Source organism: Ruditapes philippinarum, unplaced genomic scaffold (assembly GCF_026571515.1).
Source record: "Ruditapes philippinarum isolate M1 unplaced genomic scaffold, ASM2657151v2 ctg30_1_1_1_1, whole genome shotgun sequence".
In the NCBI taxonomy this organism is placed as follows: Eukaryota; Metazoa; Mollusca; class Bivalvia; order Venerida; family Veneridae; genus Ruditapes; species Ruditapes philippinarum.
In genome coordinates, this window is record NW_026851624.1 from 258,028 (window position 1) to 275,390 (window position 17,363).

The 17,363-nt window shown below is 30.6% G+C and overlaps 1 protein-coding gene across 3 annotated transcripts in view; it reads left to right on the forward strand.

The window, feature by feature from the left end:
• Positions 1 to 17,363, forward strand: part of LOC132717808 (muscarinic acetylcholine receptor M2-like) — a 247,443-nt gene that overhangs the window by 163,419 nt on the left and 66,661 nt on the right. Inside the window, exon 1 of one of the 3 annotated variants that reach the window (XM_060701623.1) lies at positions 2,080 to 2,101. The exons of the other annotated variants lie outside the window; for them this stretch is intronic. The gene's annotated coding sequence lies outside the window, so the exon portion shown is untranslated. Of the gene's footprint in view, positions 1 to 2,079; positions 2,102 to 17,363 lie in introns of those variants that run through there. 3 annotated transcript variants of the gene reach the window in all.

Sequence of the window (17,363 nt, forward strand, 5' to 3'; positions counted from 1 at the left end):
AAGCTGGCGAAACAAAATTCGTTTTAGTTCGTTATTGGGTGCACGGCGCGTTAATTAGAAAGCAACATTAAGATTGTCTCTGAATCGAAATTCAGAAAATCTATTTTAATAGCGAAAAATGATAGAATGATTTCTTCTTAGAATATATGCAGCTTCAAATATTGTTCAAAACAAAGAAATCTTGTTTAAGCACACATAGACAGTTGTAGTACGTCGTGTATGCATCGAAATAATATAACAAACCAAAATGACATGGCTATGACATATCAACCGCATAATGTGCCTGTAATTACCTAACACAGGATTATATTTTTACATGTATATCTTTGTATTTTATTTAAATGTTTCACACCCTCAGCAAGTAAAATCAAAACAGGACTTCATACTCGATAGTGAAAACAAATAAATATATTATAACATCATTCATTTTGTAGAAGCTACCCAAAATACTCAAACCCGAATTTCATAATTCATTCAAATAAAGTAGTAAATTCTTCAATTGAATACAGATTCTCTTAATTATCAATAATAATAAAATAAACATTCGATTTATACAAATGTTAAATTACATTTTATGATAGCGATCCAATTTTTTAAAGTAGTTATGTTTTTGAAATAAATACAATAAATATAGATGATGATTATATCGATATATGTTACGCATGTTACATATGTTGATGAGAATTTTATTGATAAAAGCTACAACTTATAACATTTCATAACATGCAAAAATGTGAACATGAGGTAGCGTATCATTTTGTTTTGAAATGTAATGCTATAATTACAAATTCTGACATTTAAAATAAAATAAATAGATAAATAAATAAATGAATGAATGAATTAATAAAAACGTTTGTGGAAATTACATTTCGGATGATTATCAATAACTTTTCTTTCAATATTTGTTCCGATAACATGAGAACAACCAAATTGTTTCCGTGACACAATATATAAAATGCAAATCAATCCTGTTCAAAAAGCAGAGAATGTATTTGCAACACTGAATATTTTATTTATACGCAATCACTAAATTGTTCTACTCATAAACTGACAAAGTCTGCGTTTGACATGTTATATAAGTGCTTTGCCGTTAAAAAACAATTTGCAATTCTATGCCAATGTAAGGTATTAAATGTTCGCACAATAACTGATAGTGACAAAGTTAGAGTTTTAGAGGAAGGATTTCGATCAGACTAGTATTTTGGGAAAGGTTATTGACTATTTAAAGTAGTTCAACATATATAATTATTCAAATTTTGGAAAATAGGACACTTTAACACGTCATCGCAGGTGTGATGTAATTTGTATTTGAATTCTCAATTCGTTCTCCTTAGCCTCATCCGTCTTAGTTATAAGTCCCGCCTATATCCGATGTTCTTTTCGGTTCATTTGTTTTAATGTATTTAAAAATATTTATCCTTGTAGAAAATAATGTTAAAAATAATTTCAAACTTTTGATAATAAAATTTTGCAAAGATGTTTTTGAATATCTATGTTATATAATTTGAAAAACGAAATTTGAATCTTAATTAAAAAAAAGCCTGAATATCTTTGTGTCTTGAATTACTTTTGCCTTTGTGTTAAATGATATATTTAAAAAATGTCTACCTTGTAGAAAAATATTTTATGTTAAACCTTTATCATTTGCTCAGTGTTTACTTGACTCTTGTTATATCTATTTATCGTTTTCTATGCAACGTAAGTTATTGTAAAGTCTACAATTTCCATAGAAATGCAATTACTATCTGTGAATATTTGGCAATGTCTAACGGCTTGTCTGATAATATACTTTTGATCAATAATGGAACCTTAGCTCGCATAATTGGAAAGAATGAATTTTATATCGTCAGCACTGAAGCATAAGAAGCATAAGAGAAAGGAAATAGATAACAGACAAATAAGGCTTAACTGTATGATTGACAACGTTATATAAGACACAACATTTATTATGCACTGTACTTTATTAACCTTAAAAGCATTAATAACTTTGTTCATACAATTCGCTATATGATTATGGTCTCGGTACTTCAAATGTTATGTTTATTCCCCTGTTTTCTTTTTCAGAAGACTTTTGAGATTAAATCCATAAATGCCAACTCATGTAAGTTATGATTTTTATAAAAACGTCATTTTTGTTTCTCAGTGTGTAGTGTGTAATGAATGAAATGAAGATATATTATTACATTTGACAACGGATAAGTCAAAATCCGTGTTTTCTATGTTTTATTTTTGTGAATTTACCGTATACGAACAACATAGAAAGCATGAGTTTTATGTATTCATATTTCCCTTTGCCTTTGCTAAATGTGCATAACAAACACTATAGAAGACTTTACACTCTTTAACTTTAAATCTGCTTAAAATGAATTTATTTGAATACGTAGACGTTGAAGATATAATGTGTATGATTGTATCAATTTAAACAGTAAAAAATGTCAGCCATGATATAACCATAAGTGTTTTCTTATAAAATTATACTCAGATAACCTAAAGCAAACGAACAAATGAATTGTTAAACAGGATCATACAGAAACAAAACTTTTAAATTATCTATTTTGATAAATGAATAGATTCTTTTGCAATAATAGTGAAACCCTTTGCAAAGGGAAACTTCGAAACTTACGGCTTATATTATAAAGCTTTTAATTTAATCATACTCGCATAAACATTTCATATTTTGTTTCGAGCATCCATTAAAAAAAGGTTATAGTTCAGGTTTAATTAGTATTTATACACCAGTACTATTGCGTAGACAATAAATTTAAACACATTTATATTATTTATATTATGGGCATATTAATGTTCATTTAGAGACAAATATCCTTTGAATTAGGTACTTCATTTTAATGAAGGTTACAACAAACAAATCTTGTTAACAACATCAGGAGAACACTTCTTTGATAAACATGTAGCAATGTTAAAACAAACTGCGTAACATTGCAATAAAACCAACCCAATTTCTCTGGGAAAATCTTAAGGCCGGATGTTTTGTACATCAATGACTATTTCAATGATTAATTACCGTTTAATAAGCTCCTTTGTTTACAGGCTTTATTTATATATGTGTTGCAATAGGAAATCAGTTTCACCCTAACCTCTTTCGTCAAGCATTCAAAATTGCATACTAAAATTATCACAGATACAGTCTCAAAATGTAATTTGAATGAATTCCATGACAAAATTTCTAAACCAGATAATAAAAAAAACTTCTTCATTGAGTGAAATGCAAAATACAAGTTGAAGACCTTACGGTATTTAAAATGACGAAACATGTAAAATATCGATAGGTCACTATCGTATATTACATGGTTTGTTCATTTCACCATAAAAATAAAATGATTGTTTTTATGTGTTCTTTGCGTAAGTTATGATGTTGTTTTGTTGTTGTTGTTTTTTTTCTTCTTTTCTTTCATTTGAAATGTTTATTTTTTTTATTCTGGCGTATATATTGAATTGGTCTAATGTTTACCGCCCATGTCTATGATGAGGCATTGATGAGATTTTTTTTTATTTGTTTCTATTAATCCCTTCGGTAAGCAATCAGTTCGAAAGACATGACGGTCCGAGTTACAAAACAACTGAGATTATTTTAACCTACACAACCCTGAAACAATTTAAAACCTGTACGGAAAGAAAACCCTTAAAATACCATAAAATAATTATAAACTGAGGGGATGTCATTACTTTCCAATTAAATTTCGAATTTTTAGGGTTTCTTAACTAAGGTTTTCAAGTGCAAGTTGTAGAAAGTGAATGTCCTATATTTGTATTTAACAGTAATGTCTATACTATAAAGATGAGTTTGGTAATTTGATTCCACTTTAAAATGATTCATGAACAACTATTTGTTTTACATTCTAAACAAATGTTTCAAGTAGTGTTCTTGTTACAGCAGAAATTGAATTTATTTATATTCTATATCATTATTGTGTTTATAAGGGTGTTCTGTAAGAATTGAGTATTTTTTTCTGTAAATAATGGATACATAAATGCAAGCTTTACATAATGTATTTCATCAGACATATAGTATTTAATGCTTCTGATATTAGTTGATATTAAATACATGTACATTGTTTGCATTACTCTCAATTTTCTCAACACGACCAGTCTATACTTGTCAAATTGTATCTTAGGTAAATATATCCTTAATTTATTTCGTGACTTTATTCCTTATTCGTTCTGTTCTTTTGTATCCCTTTTGCCGAAGTAAGATTAACAAAACATATTTGACATCACATTTCTGACTTGCAAACATCATTTGATTATTAAAGACATGTTCTCAGGTGGATATAAAACTAATTACACGATCATTTGGCATGCGCAATCAGCACACCCATTTTGTAAATAAGCGTTGATAACGTAATACTTTAAGTTATGGGCAATCAAAATGTCCCTTAAACTGAATAAATCCTACATAAACGTCTCTCAAATAACACGTTTTAAGTACCATGTCATCTGACGTCTTCATCTATCAAGGATATTTGAGAAACATTATTTTTTTTTATATTTATAGAAATTAATTGTCTTTGTGTCTGGAAAGAAGAAGATGAGGATGTTTTGTTAATTTTGTTATTGACTATATTTCTTTGTTCTTCATGTCGCTTAAAAGTTAGAGTAATATAGAAAATGTTGTCTATTGAGTTTTGTTAGTTAGAATACGCAACATCTGTTTTCTACTGTCCTGTCCAATATATTATATGCCTTCAACATATATGTCAAAGCAGCAATTAACAAGTTAGTAAGATGAAGACAAAGAAATTATAAAATCTAAAAGTCCCTATTATAATCAACCAAACCATCAGCTCAACTTTTTGACAGTCGGCACAATACTTACAGTTCAACGTTAAACAAAGAATATCCCGCTTAGTCCAGCTCAGCGACCTTGTAAATGCATATTTATAACAGGTCATGACATTATGTTTACATAAGGTATCAAGTTGTAGCATTTTTTAAAATTAATTGTAATTTACATTAGAGATTGTTAAACGGGTCAGTTATTCTATCACAAAGAAAAAGATTACAAGACTAGTTAATTATTAGTAAACTTAGTAGACGAGACAGAAGAGTAACCGTCACAGTACGCAGCACATACTAATACAATATTGATAAATACAATACTATTGAAAATGCACTGTGGTGTAACTGGAAAAGTGCAAATAACGGGGAGATAAGAAGAGGGCGAACTGGTAGCGAGATGATACAGTCATACCATCATTTTATACTGAACTGAAGCCTAGTGTAATCCCAGAAATCAAGAAAAATATAAGCTACATCTAGGGCTTTTCTTAAATATAATTTAATTTAGGATGACCCTAAGAGCAAAACAAAAAATGCTTTCAGGCTACATTACTGTCAGTTGTTCTTCTTTTTGTTTAACCATAACAAAACAATCAAGCAAAATTAATCTGTATCATGGATTTTAGGTATTTGTGTGATATTTGACGTTAGGTTGTTCTCATCTGCCCGCTCTCACATTTTGACACCCCCTCTTTTAACCATTACTGCCCTTATCCCTTTATATAGACCGGTTTTGGTTTTTGTTATTTCACACATTACATGTCCCTCTCCTTTCGGGGCCATTTTGTCCACTCCCGGTTTTGATTTGGTGCCTTTTGGGTGCCCTACTTGGATGTGTCGTGGTGCTGCGTCCTCTGAACGTTGCCTTTGCCTTGTTGATCCTTGTTGTTGTTTCTTTACTTTTAGTTGACGTACGGTCATTGTAATGTAGATTAAATATGCTCCAAACGACTGAATATTATGAAATTACCCGATGGGAGAGGAAATCCGTTAAATCAAAACATCTCCCTTGATTGTATTTGCAGCAATAAGCCGATTAATGATTCTCATATTATTGACTTACAGAATACAATAATATACTAAGTACATTTTCTTGTAAGCGATTATCTCATTTAGTATTGTCGTTATTAGTATTATCGCAGCTATGTTGTGTCCCTTTTTTGTACTAGTCTTTGAAAACGACAATTTAAAAAAAGGTATGGCAACAACATTTGTTGCTTGCCTTATCAAAGACATTCACTTTGGATTACGTCCCGTGAGAAGATTTCAACCAAATTTCCTGAAACTATTACTACTCTGGTGGATACATAATAATATTTGTTTATTTTTTACTACATTTAACTGCTTCAGTGAAGCAAGGACAAGGGGAAATCCCGATACAGATATACCGACAATACTTTCCCTTCATGGAGCAAATAGAACACTATTTTTAGAACTTATTAGTATACAAAATTACGTCTTAAGCAACCTTATCGTCCTTGTAAGCTCCGATCAGTTCCTAACATTTATTCATTAGATGTTTTCAATGGAGCTTGTCAAATATGTTACCTCATCTGTCAAACTGGAGAAAAAGATCTTTACAATATAAAAGATCTCCATCAATATTAAGGGCAGTCCGTCAAGTTTCACAAATGCCTTCTATTCAAATGCTGCAAGTGAAAAACTGGCGGAACATAATAGGTTTTAGTTCGTTATTGGATGCACGGTGGTGTTATAAGAAAAGAAGGATAATACCGTCTTTGTGTATGGCAAAGAAAAAAGAAAGAAATATATTTAAAAAGAGAAATTTTTTTTCTTTCTAGAATATTGGCTGCATGTAATACACTTAAAAACAAAGTAATCTTCTTAAATCGTAGTCAGACAAATTGTAGACTAAATATGCATTGAAATGATCCAATAAAGGAAATAACATATGGATATTTCGCACTTATCAAAATCTTCCTACAATGACGCACTATGTCAAAGTGCAGCGGCACTTACATAATTATAATTTTACATAATCATCTTTCTTATCTTTATGCTCACCAATCACAGCTCGGGCGTGGCAGCAAATAAATAAGGATATTATGACCCGTTTATATTAATTCCTACATTACAAGTTACACAGAATACCCAAACCAGAAATGTGACAAAATATTGACAAATAACAACCTTTTCAAAAAATAGTTTTGAAAATAAAAGCGTTTGTAGGTTTCATTTTGAAAGATTATCTAATTGTTGCTCTTTCAATGCCTGTCCCCTAATGTTTTTTTTCAACATAAGAGCAGCCAAATTGTTTTCGTGACCTAAATTTAAAAAAACCAGTGAACAATCTAGTTCAGAATGCTTAAATTATATGTAAAACACTGAATAATATTGATACGCAATCGACAATAATTTCTACCAGTCATAAATTGACAAAGCCTGCGTTTGACATATTATTTAAGTCCCCTGCCGATAATGTATAATTTGCAATTCTGTGCCACTGTTGTTAAGTATAAGAGCGTTCATTGGCAGAGTTTAAGGTTTATGAGAATGTATTCGGTCTTGTTCTTCGGAAAGTTTATAAACCATTCAATGGTGTCCGCCATTTCACTTCAAATTTTATGAAAGGGTTTACGATAATATCTTATTATTTTTGTTATGCTAATTAACAGTAAAATTATGTTCTTTCGACAAACTTATGGTCAAGTTATGAGAGAGTGACTATATACAATGTCTTTATCTTTTAACACATGTGAATATTGTATGTTAATTGAATTATACTGTATACATACGGGAACAAAACTATTTTTCAATGTGATTTTCTCTATGTTTAAAATTGGAAATGTGACTTTAATCACATTGTTTTTAGATTTTAAAATATAATGTTTCAGATAATTTATCTCTTTATTTTTTAACACCCGTTGTACTTGACTGATTAATAATTACTTACTCTGTATGTTTAAAGAATATAAATAATGCCAGTGAATTGTATTTATATTGATGTTTTAAGGCTTTTTTGTATTTATGTAAATTTGATTGTAATTTTCTAATTAAAAACTAACCCATATGTCGTCGTGCATTGCAAAATAAAATAGCATTTATTAAATAGATGGATTCTGGCAGGATAAATCTATGATCTTAATGAGACATGTGGCCGGATTGTATCTAATTTTAGATTTCAGATGTTTTCCTTTTCATCAACGGCCAGAAAAACTGTAACTATAGTGTAAGCACCATTTTCGTATTTTCTATTTTATATATTAAGCTCTTCGGTAATATAATAAGACTAGGACAAATTGGGTTATAGAACGAAATTGGGTGCTCTCAACGTAACAAAACTGTCTGAAAGTACCAGTTATTTGTACGTAGCAGCTACTAACTCCATTTGACAGACAACTATTTGTGTTTAAGCTAAGAATGTCAGAACATTATGAAATTATCTTATGGGATGTGAAATTCATTATGTCCCATCATCTCCCTTTATTCTATTCACTTCAGTAAGCTAATTATCGTTTCGTTATAGTATTTTACTGAATATACAAATGCGGTAAAGGTACTAATTTTAGGAAACCATTATATCCTAACCTATATGTTTTATCCTTTTAAAAGAATGTTGCATCTATGTTTAATATAAAGTTAATTGTTTCAAAGTCAACATTTTTCTCAAGTAAGATTGCAGCTTGTGATTATTCAATGTACTTATACGAACGAGTATAGATCTACTTACTGAAGTCAAACATTAAGTACAAAACTGAATAATGTATTATAATTACATTACAATATTATTAACAGAATGGCATAAGTTACATATATATAAGTATATCTAAACATGTAAGAAGTATGTTTGCACCATGAGACGTCGTGTTATAATTAACATGGTCAAAGACGGGAACATTTATGAACCCTGAAAAAAGACAATTTTTTAAATGTTGCAGGTTCAGTTTGATTGAGACTGCTTATAGACAGTATTGGTAAATACCAGCGACCGTCCAAGCCTCTAAGTACCGGCTTAAATAGACTTTTCATAAAACCAGTACAGTTAAAAAGAGTGTTTCTTTATCTTAATTTGTTTTTATGAGCTTTTGAACATTGTCTTTGTTTACTGAAGACAATAATGTATCAGTTAAAACTGTTAACATATATACCAGACATCAGCACTAGGGTATTGACAGACTGTGTTTGTATACTTATAAAGCAAATATTTAACGGCGCGACTTCCATGATAATACATAACCGGTTACTATTGTAAATCAAACTTACAAACTAACAAATCAAATACGAGTATGTGCTAAAGTTGTTTGCCTTCTTAGCTATCTTGGGAGAGGATTGCATTAGAAATCCAAAGGTCGCTTGTTCGAGTCTCGGGCTTGGCAAAATTCTCCGTCACAATTGAACGCGGAGAGTTTAGTCTAATGGTCAATTTCCCATCACTATATACGGAAATAATGTCGGATTAGTAGACGGTCACTTGCGTGAAAATGGCAATTTCTTTTTCTTATTATTTATCAAAGAAAAAGAGAAGCTTGGTCGACTGCCGAGATCACAAACATGTGTTTAAGACGGATTGAAAATTTTGGAAACCAAACGCACTCGACATTCGTTTTATCGTGTTTTACACGTTTCGAGTTTTTCTTTCTTTATATGTCTAATAATTGTTTAAGTTAAAATGGTTTGTTTTGCCGAACAATGTTTTTTCATGGCTTATTTATCAATATATACATATAAGTAAAGGTTTAATCACTTTAAAATTGTTACTGCATTAATAATAATTGATAATTTGTTAGTTTATTAGCCAAATCGGTGCTGTAGTTTGAACATTTATTTAAAGCATGCATTCCAATATCATACTGTAACAATAAATTTGAAAACACGTGTAACCCCAAAACGTCAATTTCCGAGAAAACTATCATCTAACATTGTTGCAGGAATTGTGTATGTAAAGGTAATAAATGAAGTCCCTGTAGATCCGTGTACATTCGTAAATGAGGACGTTTTGATTAAAACACCGCTACCAATGATCCGTTAATGACAAAGGTAGAGAATTAATTGCAACAGAAGTCCCTTGGCACCGTCTTTGATTTCAAAATGTAATCAAGTTTTCTTGGAATCAGATGAACCTGATCTTATTTTATCTCTCTTACCTAATATTAAACAATGCAATGTATTAGTTAGTAAACCTTTCTATACGTCATGTGTTTCTGTTTTAAAGATATAATGTTTCTGCATTTAGATATACAGTTACATGCTCATAAAAGTAAATAATGCTCATTAATGCTACCTTTACAAGTAGAGTTAATTAAAATGTATTAAACGTAACATATTTATAAAGATTTCTGGTTCATGCAGAGGTTTATGTAATACTTCTCAAAAGTCATAAAATTATATCATTATTCGAAAACATTGCTTTGTGAGTTTTATTTCTTTTGTTTGGTTTTACGGAGCATAAACAAAATTTAGGTCATGGCGCCGAAACAAGAAGGATTATTTTGACTAATCATAATTCAAGCGACACAAGTGGCCAAGAGCTAAGAGATGAATAGACTCTTGTAATTCAAACACATTTATTCGCCTCTGACAATCATTCTTGATGGCTGCAATGTTGATGCCTCAGCTCTTAAACTTAAGGCAAACCCCCAGCCACAAGGGGAATTGCTTTGTGATAAGGTAGAATAAAAAAAACGAAGCCTATAAACTCATATCATATATCCTCTGATTTCAGTAACCGAGTAAAACACGTTAAGATAATGCGCACAGTGAAAGGATGTTCTTGTTTAAAATCCATTAAATTTGATCCATTATTAAATGTTCAGTATTCTCGGGCAGTATATTAGATAATACTAGATTTACATGGACATGTTATCACTTATCTATCTTCTACTCAGACTATGTGTCTCCATGCGCTGGAGGCTTACACTGGTATCTGTTAAATCTATTATGTACATACGGATTGATTGATTGTTCCAGTATTGACAAGGTTTTTCCCTTGATTAAACTGAAGGGAAAATTGCTCTACTTTTCGGAGATATTAGTACAATTGAATTTCGTACTATTCCATTTTATATACTCAACATATAAATTGGAAGATATCCATCAAATCCTATGACGATATCTACATGCAAAATTTGGATTTTCACTCAGGAAATTCTTAGCAAGATTTAAAGTTTGACAATTTAAGTCAGTTTGCTAGTTTCTTTCTTTTTAGTACATAATCACGGCACTGATATCCAAATCTATTGGTAGCGATCCTGCTAGCATATATTTTCACATTGACAATTAATGTTATTATTGTTTCAATTGTTATTATGTTATAAAAATTTTCTTTTATTATTGTTATAAAAATAAAATGCATTTAAATACTGCTTAATGTACACTTTAAACTACCTTATTTAGTGGTTCATTTGGATATACATTTACAACATGAAATACAGAGTTGATCATATGCTGTGCCCGTATATCACATTATTTCCACTAATTCACCCGTCTTTACTGTTTATACCTGCAAAACTATAAATTTAATATTATATAAGAAGTACATTTATTATGAGGGCTTTAAATCTAAATACCACATCTAGCGATAAATTTAGAACCAACGGATTTTATTAATATTATTCCCCAAACTGTAATTCGCATGAAAGCTGCAAAATTGTTTTTCTGATCTATTTCAAGAGTTCCGTAATCCAATATATTGTAAACTGCCAGGATGATATTTACAACGCTGATTATTCATACAAAATAAGCAAGGGTTTCTGAAGTGTCATAAACTGACAATGGCTGCGTTTGGCGTGTTATCTAAGCCCGTGACTTATAATGAATGCCACTGTAAGGAACCAGGAATTTCTCGAAAATACTAATGATGACAGTGTTAAGCGTTAAAGGAAGGCTTGAGTCGATCTAATTGTATATCTTGGTAACTATTTTTTCAACACCTTAACTTTCGTGATAAAATGATGAGTGTTTTTTTTTGCGAAATGTCAACTACTTTTACTACATTAGGACACAAGTCAGTTGTAAAACATTTAGCTACCCCCACACTTGTAACTGAAGAGTTGCCTTTTAGGGTTGAGGTATCAGAGTTGCAGCCATTGTTCATTCCATCGTTACCGTTAGAGGCGATAAAATAGGTTCAAATTCCTGTAATCTATGCATCTCTTAGCTTCAGCAGGTGAGCTTGTTTGTTTTGACCCGTGGTGTTGCTATATTTTTGTAGCCAAAATCAGCTTTACAGTTTCGGCGTCATATGACCTAATCTGTGTGTGCCACTAACCAAACGAAACAAAACTAAGCACCATTTAGTTTTCATTTTCAAAATCTTAGGGTTGTAATCAGAAATAATGACATGCATGGTAAAATGTGGTAAAATAGAGCGCAAATTAGGGAAACGATAGCTGCTGATATAAAGGTAAATTTAGCTAGCTTGCGATATACTTAAACTCATTCAATGTAAAGAATGAACAGAAACTCACTTACATCACCGAACGGTAGAATCTATCACAAATTGTATTTGGAAAATTTGAAGAAAAAAAAAGCTTTTCATGAAATTCTCTTCTTCGTCCGTGCAATGTGTCACAATCTGGAGGATTCAAATACTTATAAAATTTCGCAGATGTTTTACATATTAACATATCGGACTTGCCGGATTTTCTGAACCAAAGGCTGTGCTCCGATTTCAATAAATAATGGGTTGATAATACAACTTATTAAAGTGCACTATTTCATTTTCATTGCATTGGTGCGAACACAAAGTACGTATGCCATTCTCAATTATGTCGTTACAAGAAGTATTGTTGTCTAACGATAGGAATCATGTCAACTTGATTGCCACTCTTAACATTGTCATTTAAATCTTTGAGGAAACGTGTATTCTTGCGAAATGTTGGCAGTATCTCAAGTCTGATCAAATATCACCGATCATTGCCGGAATTTTAGGTTAAGCTCATATTAGCGGTCAGGAGAAAAATAATTTCGATATCGTGAAAACTAGAGAATTAGTTTTAGAAAAATTGCATACGGCACATAGAGCTGAAATTGTTTGTTAAAATCGTATTTATAATGTGTAGTCTTCATTATTTCTACGCTGTCATTAAATATGATTTTTGTCGTTTTCGCGCAAAGAATCAAAGAATAGTATTTTGGGGTTGTGGCTTACGCCTATCTAAGATTTGGTACGTTGTTCATTATTCTAACCATTAATGTGTTAAATTGCTTATGTCAATAGATTGCGATAACTAAAGTGTCTTGGCCAAATAAAATAATATCCAAATTTCTGTGATAATCTTGCTATTTTGTATAATTCTTATGGTATGTGAACAAGCACTAATTTGGCAAGCTTCCTACATGAATCTAAGTACATTTGAATTACAGTATTTTGAAGGATACACATACTTATAATTTATAGTACATTGGGATATATTCAATTGAAACATACACTTATTGCTTAAAGTACATTTGGATGTAATCATTTAAAGGATTACAATTATAATAGTTAAAACACATTTGAATATAATTCATTGAAACATACACCTATAGTTAAAGGAATATTTGGATAATATCCCTTGAAACATACACGTATTTTTACAAGAACATTTGAATAAAATTAATTGAAGCATACATGTACTCTTATAGTTAAAGGAGATTTCGATATTATAATAAATATTTTTTTTAAAAATGCATGCACACTTAGTTTAAACATATTTTATTTTTCCCAATATTTATACATAAACACTTCAAGTTGAAACTTTACTTTTTGACGAAATCTAATGAAATATTTTACCATTTTCAAACATGTGCTTAGGTATGAGCCCCCAAATGGGCACTATAAGGAACTATAAAATTGAAAACATAGGTCAGTTATATACCTTAAAAGACACAAGAATGCAAAAATTAAACAAAGTTTACCGTAAATTTTACAAGTTATGGAGGGTTTTCTTAAGTTAAACTTGGCTAATAGAAGGGCTCATTTTCAGAAATTCTAAATATTTTACTATATAATTGCTATGAAAAAATGTTTTCCTATAGAACATTTTTAAGAAACAAATAATAGCATTCAGCTAACAAATGACCCTGCAAAATTATGGTTTCTACTCAAAACGATTGAAATATGTAAATAAATGTTACGCTACTCCACCCATTTTAAGTAGTTGTTTGATCAGTTTTCTACTTGCAGGGCCTTATTCAAAATATCCCTAAAATTTACTCAAATCAGGGGATGTTTCCAAAGTTTGCATAAATTTTCTTTAAAGTATATTGGTTGCGCTTGTCAAATATAAAATACTTTTACCGTCTAGTTATTTTATTAGACTTTGAAAATATCAGGTTCCATATTTGATAATAAATTTAGCACAATTTAGTCAATAAATACCTATAAAAATTTATAATTAAAATGAAACACTTTTTTCTTATCAAGAGTGATCTGAGAGAATCAAATTATGTTCAAAGAAAACAAAAGAAAGAAAAAAAGTTGCCTCTTCTGGGGCTTGAACCCGCGCCTCTCAGTTTCAATGCAGTTGACAGTATATAGCAGTTCTAGCCCATTTGTATACTCTTCAAAATGGAGGTAATGCCTTAGGTGGGTCATACCTTAATTATGGTTTTGTTAGATGTTCTAAATACACTTTAGTATCAATGAAAGTAATATTACCTTATTTTGGTTAATATAAAACCAACTGAATATATTTCTCATAATGATAATTTATTTCGTTTGTGGTATTTTCAGTACTGTGATATTCTAATAGCTTTGGTATTAACATGACCTTAACTTTTTTATGCTATCACATATTGATGGGACTGTCTCCTTGAGACATGTGAACATTTTCCTTTTTATTTTTTGTTATCAAATATACTTTATATGTCACTCCAAAGCACTTGCAATTCAATACGATTGGGACAAATTGGCTAAAAGGACGAAATTGAATGCTTATTTACGCGTCAAATCTGTCCGAAAGTTCCAGTCAGTTGTATATTATAGCTGATAATTTTATTTGACAGGGCAGTCATTTGTATTCGTTCCTTAGATAAATTTGAAATGGCTGAACGTTATGAAATTACCCATTGGGAGTTCAAATCCATTTTGTCTAATAATTCCCCCTTGATTATTTTTGCATGCATATGCTTATTGAACACAGACAGGCCTTTTTCGAAATTTAAAAGCTGTTATCAAATCATCCGATATATAAGTTCTTACTTCTTTTAAGAAGGTCATAGTGTTTTATAATTGCCCTTAACAAACAAAGAAAAGAACTTCGTTATAAAAAATACGTTTCAGTTTTGTAAAAATGAACTCTTACCAGTTTCTATCTTGAGGCATTTATCATAATATTAAGACATTTATGTTACAAAGGTGGCTCTAAAATGCCTTTTGCCAGATTTTGAACATTTGGTCGATCTCTGTGTCTAATAAGGACTACAACAAATGTTTTCTAATGTGTAAATCATTTAAAAAAAACTTGACCCCTGTATGACAGCTTATTACACCATTATTTTGCTTTTGATGTTTTGATAGTGGATATTCGACTTATAGAAATTCGATAGAGGTTTGACTGGTAAACAGTTGTCATCGGTTTGCCTAATTATCGCGAAAGATACAAGGGTAATAGAATAAACAAGTTTTACATCTATTCAATGAATTCTAGGGCTAAATTCCTTAACCTCAAATCTATAATCAGTGTCCGATTTAAGACACACAAAGGGCTTGCAAGTACCAACGTGTCATTCATTGGAAAAGTACACTTAAAACTTTAAGAAAATCAATTCAACAAATTCAATATTGAATAAAAAATATCAGCTTTCAAATTTGCTGATTCAATTCGTACTTGCATACGATTTATGGATAGCTTCTTCATTGTCGTCAACTCATCACGATTTGTTCAGGCCCTCATACAATTATTCATCAGTTTGGTTTGAAAAGGACTTGTCAAATATGTTACCTAATCTATCAAACCAGAGGAAAATTCTTAACCTAATAAAAGATCTCCATCAATATAAGAACCGTTCGTCAAGAAACCTCTTTTCACGGACATCGAATGAAGCCTTCTTAGCATAAATTGTTATTAGGCGTCGAAATTATTCGGGGACTGACTATATAAAGCAACAAATTTGGACATCTATTTTAATAAGAGAATGTTTTCATCCTTCGTATATTTTCTGCCGTTAATTATTCATGAAACACTGAAGGCATTTCTAGGCATAAGTATAATTGGTTTTGTGCATAGAATTTATTTGTTCATACAAATAAGGATAATAGATATCATTCTTTAAACACATACATTACTTTCAAATGACAATGTATTTCTGTTCACACTTACACACATTGAGTAATTTTAGTTTGTTCAACTTTTGATTAAATGAGTATATCAGTCGTTTTATTCAATACTAAAATTACAAGACATTCTGAAAGGAAGTCCAGCTGCTTAGCTCAATAGGGAGGTCACATGGTTCATTTTTCTCGGTCGAGGCAAAATTTTACTATGACAATTCATCTCAAACATTACGTTTAATGATAATGTGTCTCTCAACACAGATTAAGAAGTCATGTGGGAATAGCAGTAGTAGTTGGTCACTTGCGGGGATATTGGTATTTATTGGTTATTTATCAAGGAAATCTTGTTAGGTGGACGATGTGGCGTGACTTAAAATGTTACAATTGGCGTGACAAACAACAGGAACAAATAGACCAACATTAAGAAAGACATTTCTATTTTATTTACTGAATCATAACACGCAAAACTGTATTACAACTTTTCAAAACAATTTACATAACAATTTGTAAAGATGCAAAACAGCTATATTTACATTTAAATGTTAAACATTTATTTTGATCAAACACACTTTACAAATGATCCGGATTGATATTTGATCTTTGTACATGTTACAACGATTACAAATGTGTACCTTTGATTAACATGTTGGACATTGGTAATATTTGTAAATCTGTACAGATTAAAAAATAGATATTTTAAGGAATAAATATGAAACTACATGCAAGGAAAGTATCAACTAAATCAAAATAATCACATGCATATTACATGTTTAATAAATATTATTTATATCGGTGATGTTGCATCCAAAGTTATAACCCAGTACAATTGACGTAATAGCGTTTAATGAAAAAGTCCTCATTGGTTGTGTGTAACGTCACAAAGTCCAGCGGCTAAATTCACAATCTAAGAGGTTGTTGATTAACGCACAGCAGACGATGATCCGTTTATTTAAAAGAAGACGGTGGCAAATTAATCGCAAAATAATTCCCTCGGGGTCCTCCAATTTATTACAAAACGTTATCGATCATTCTTGATCATTCTTGATATCTCAACATTTATATACATGTATAAGCAAGTCCCTTGAAGGATATTTTTCATTTTTTAAAACAAAACTTTTTAAATGATATCCGCCTCCATGAATATTATATTAATTGATAACAACGATGGTTGTTAAAAATAATGTTCATTTAAAACTAATAGAATGTTGATATGCCTTGTCTTGATTATTATGTATTGCTTAAAGACATTTTTTAGTTAACTTGCATAGTAAGGAAATTATAGAAAGCATACCAATGATTTAAGACTCAAGCAATAGAACAATTCTTTTATACTGTTGTGATCCTTTTT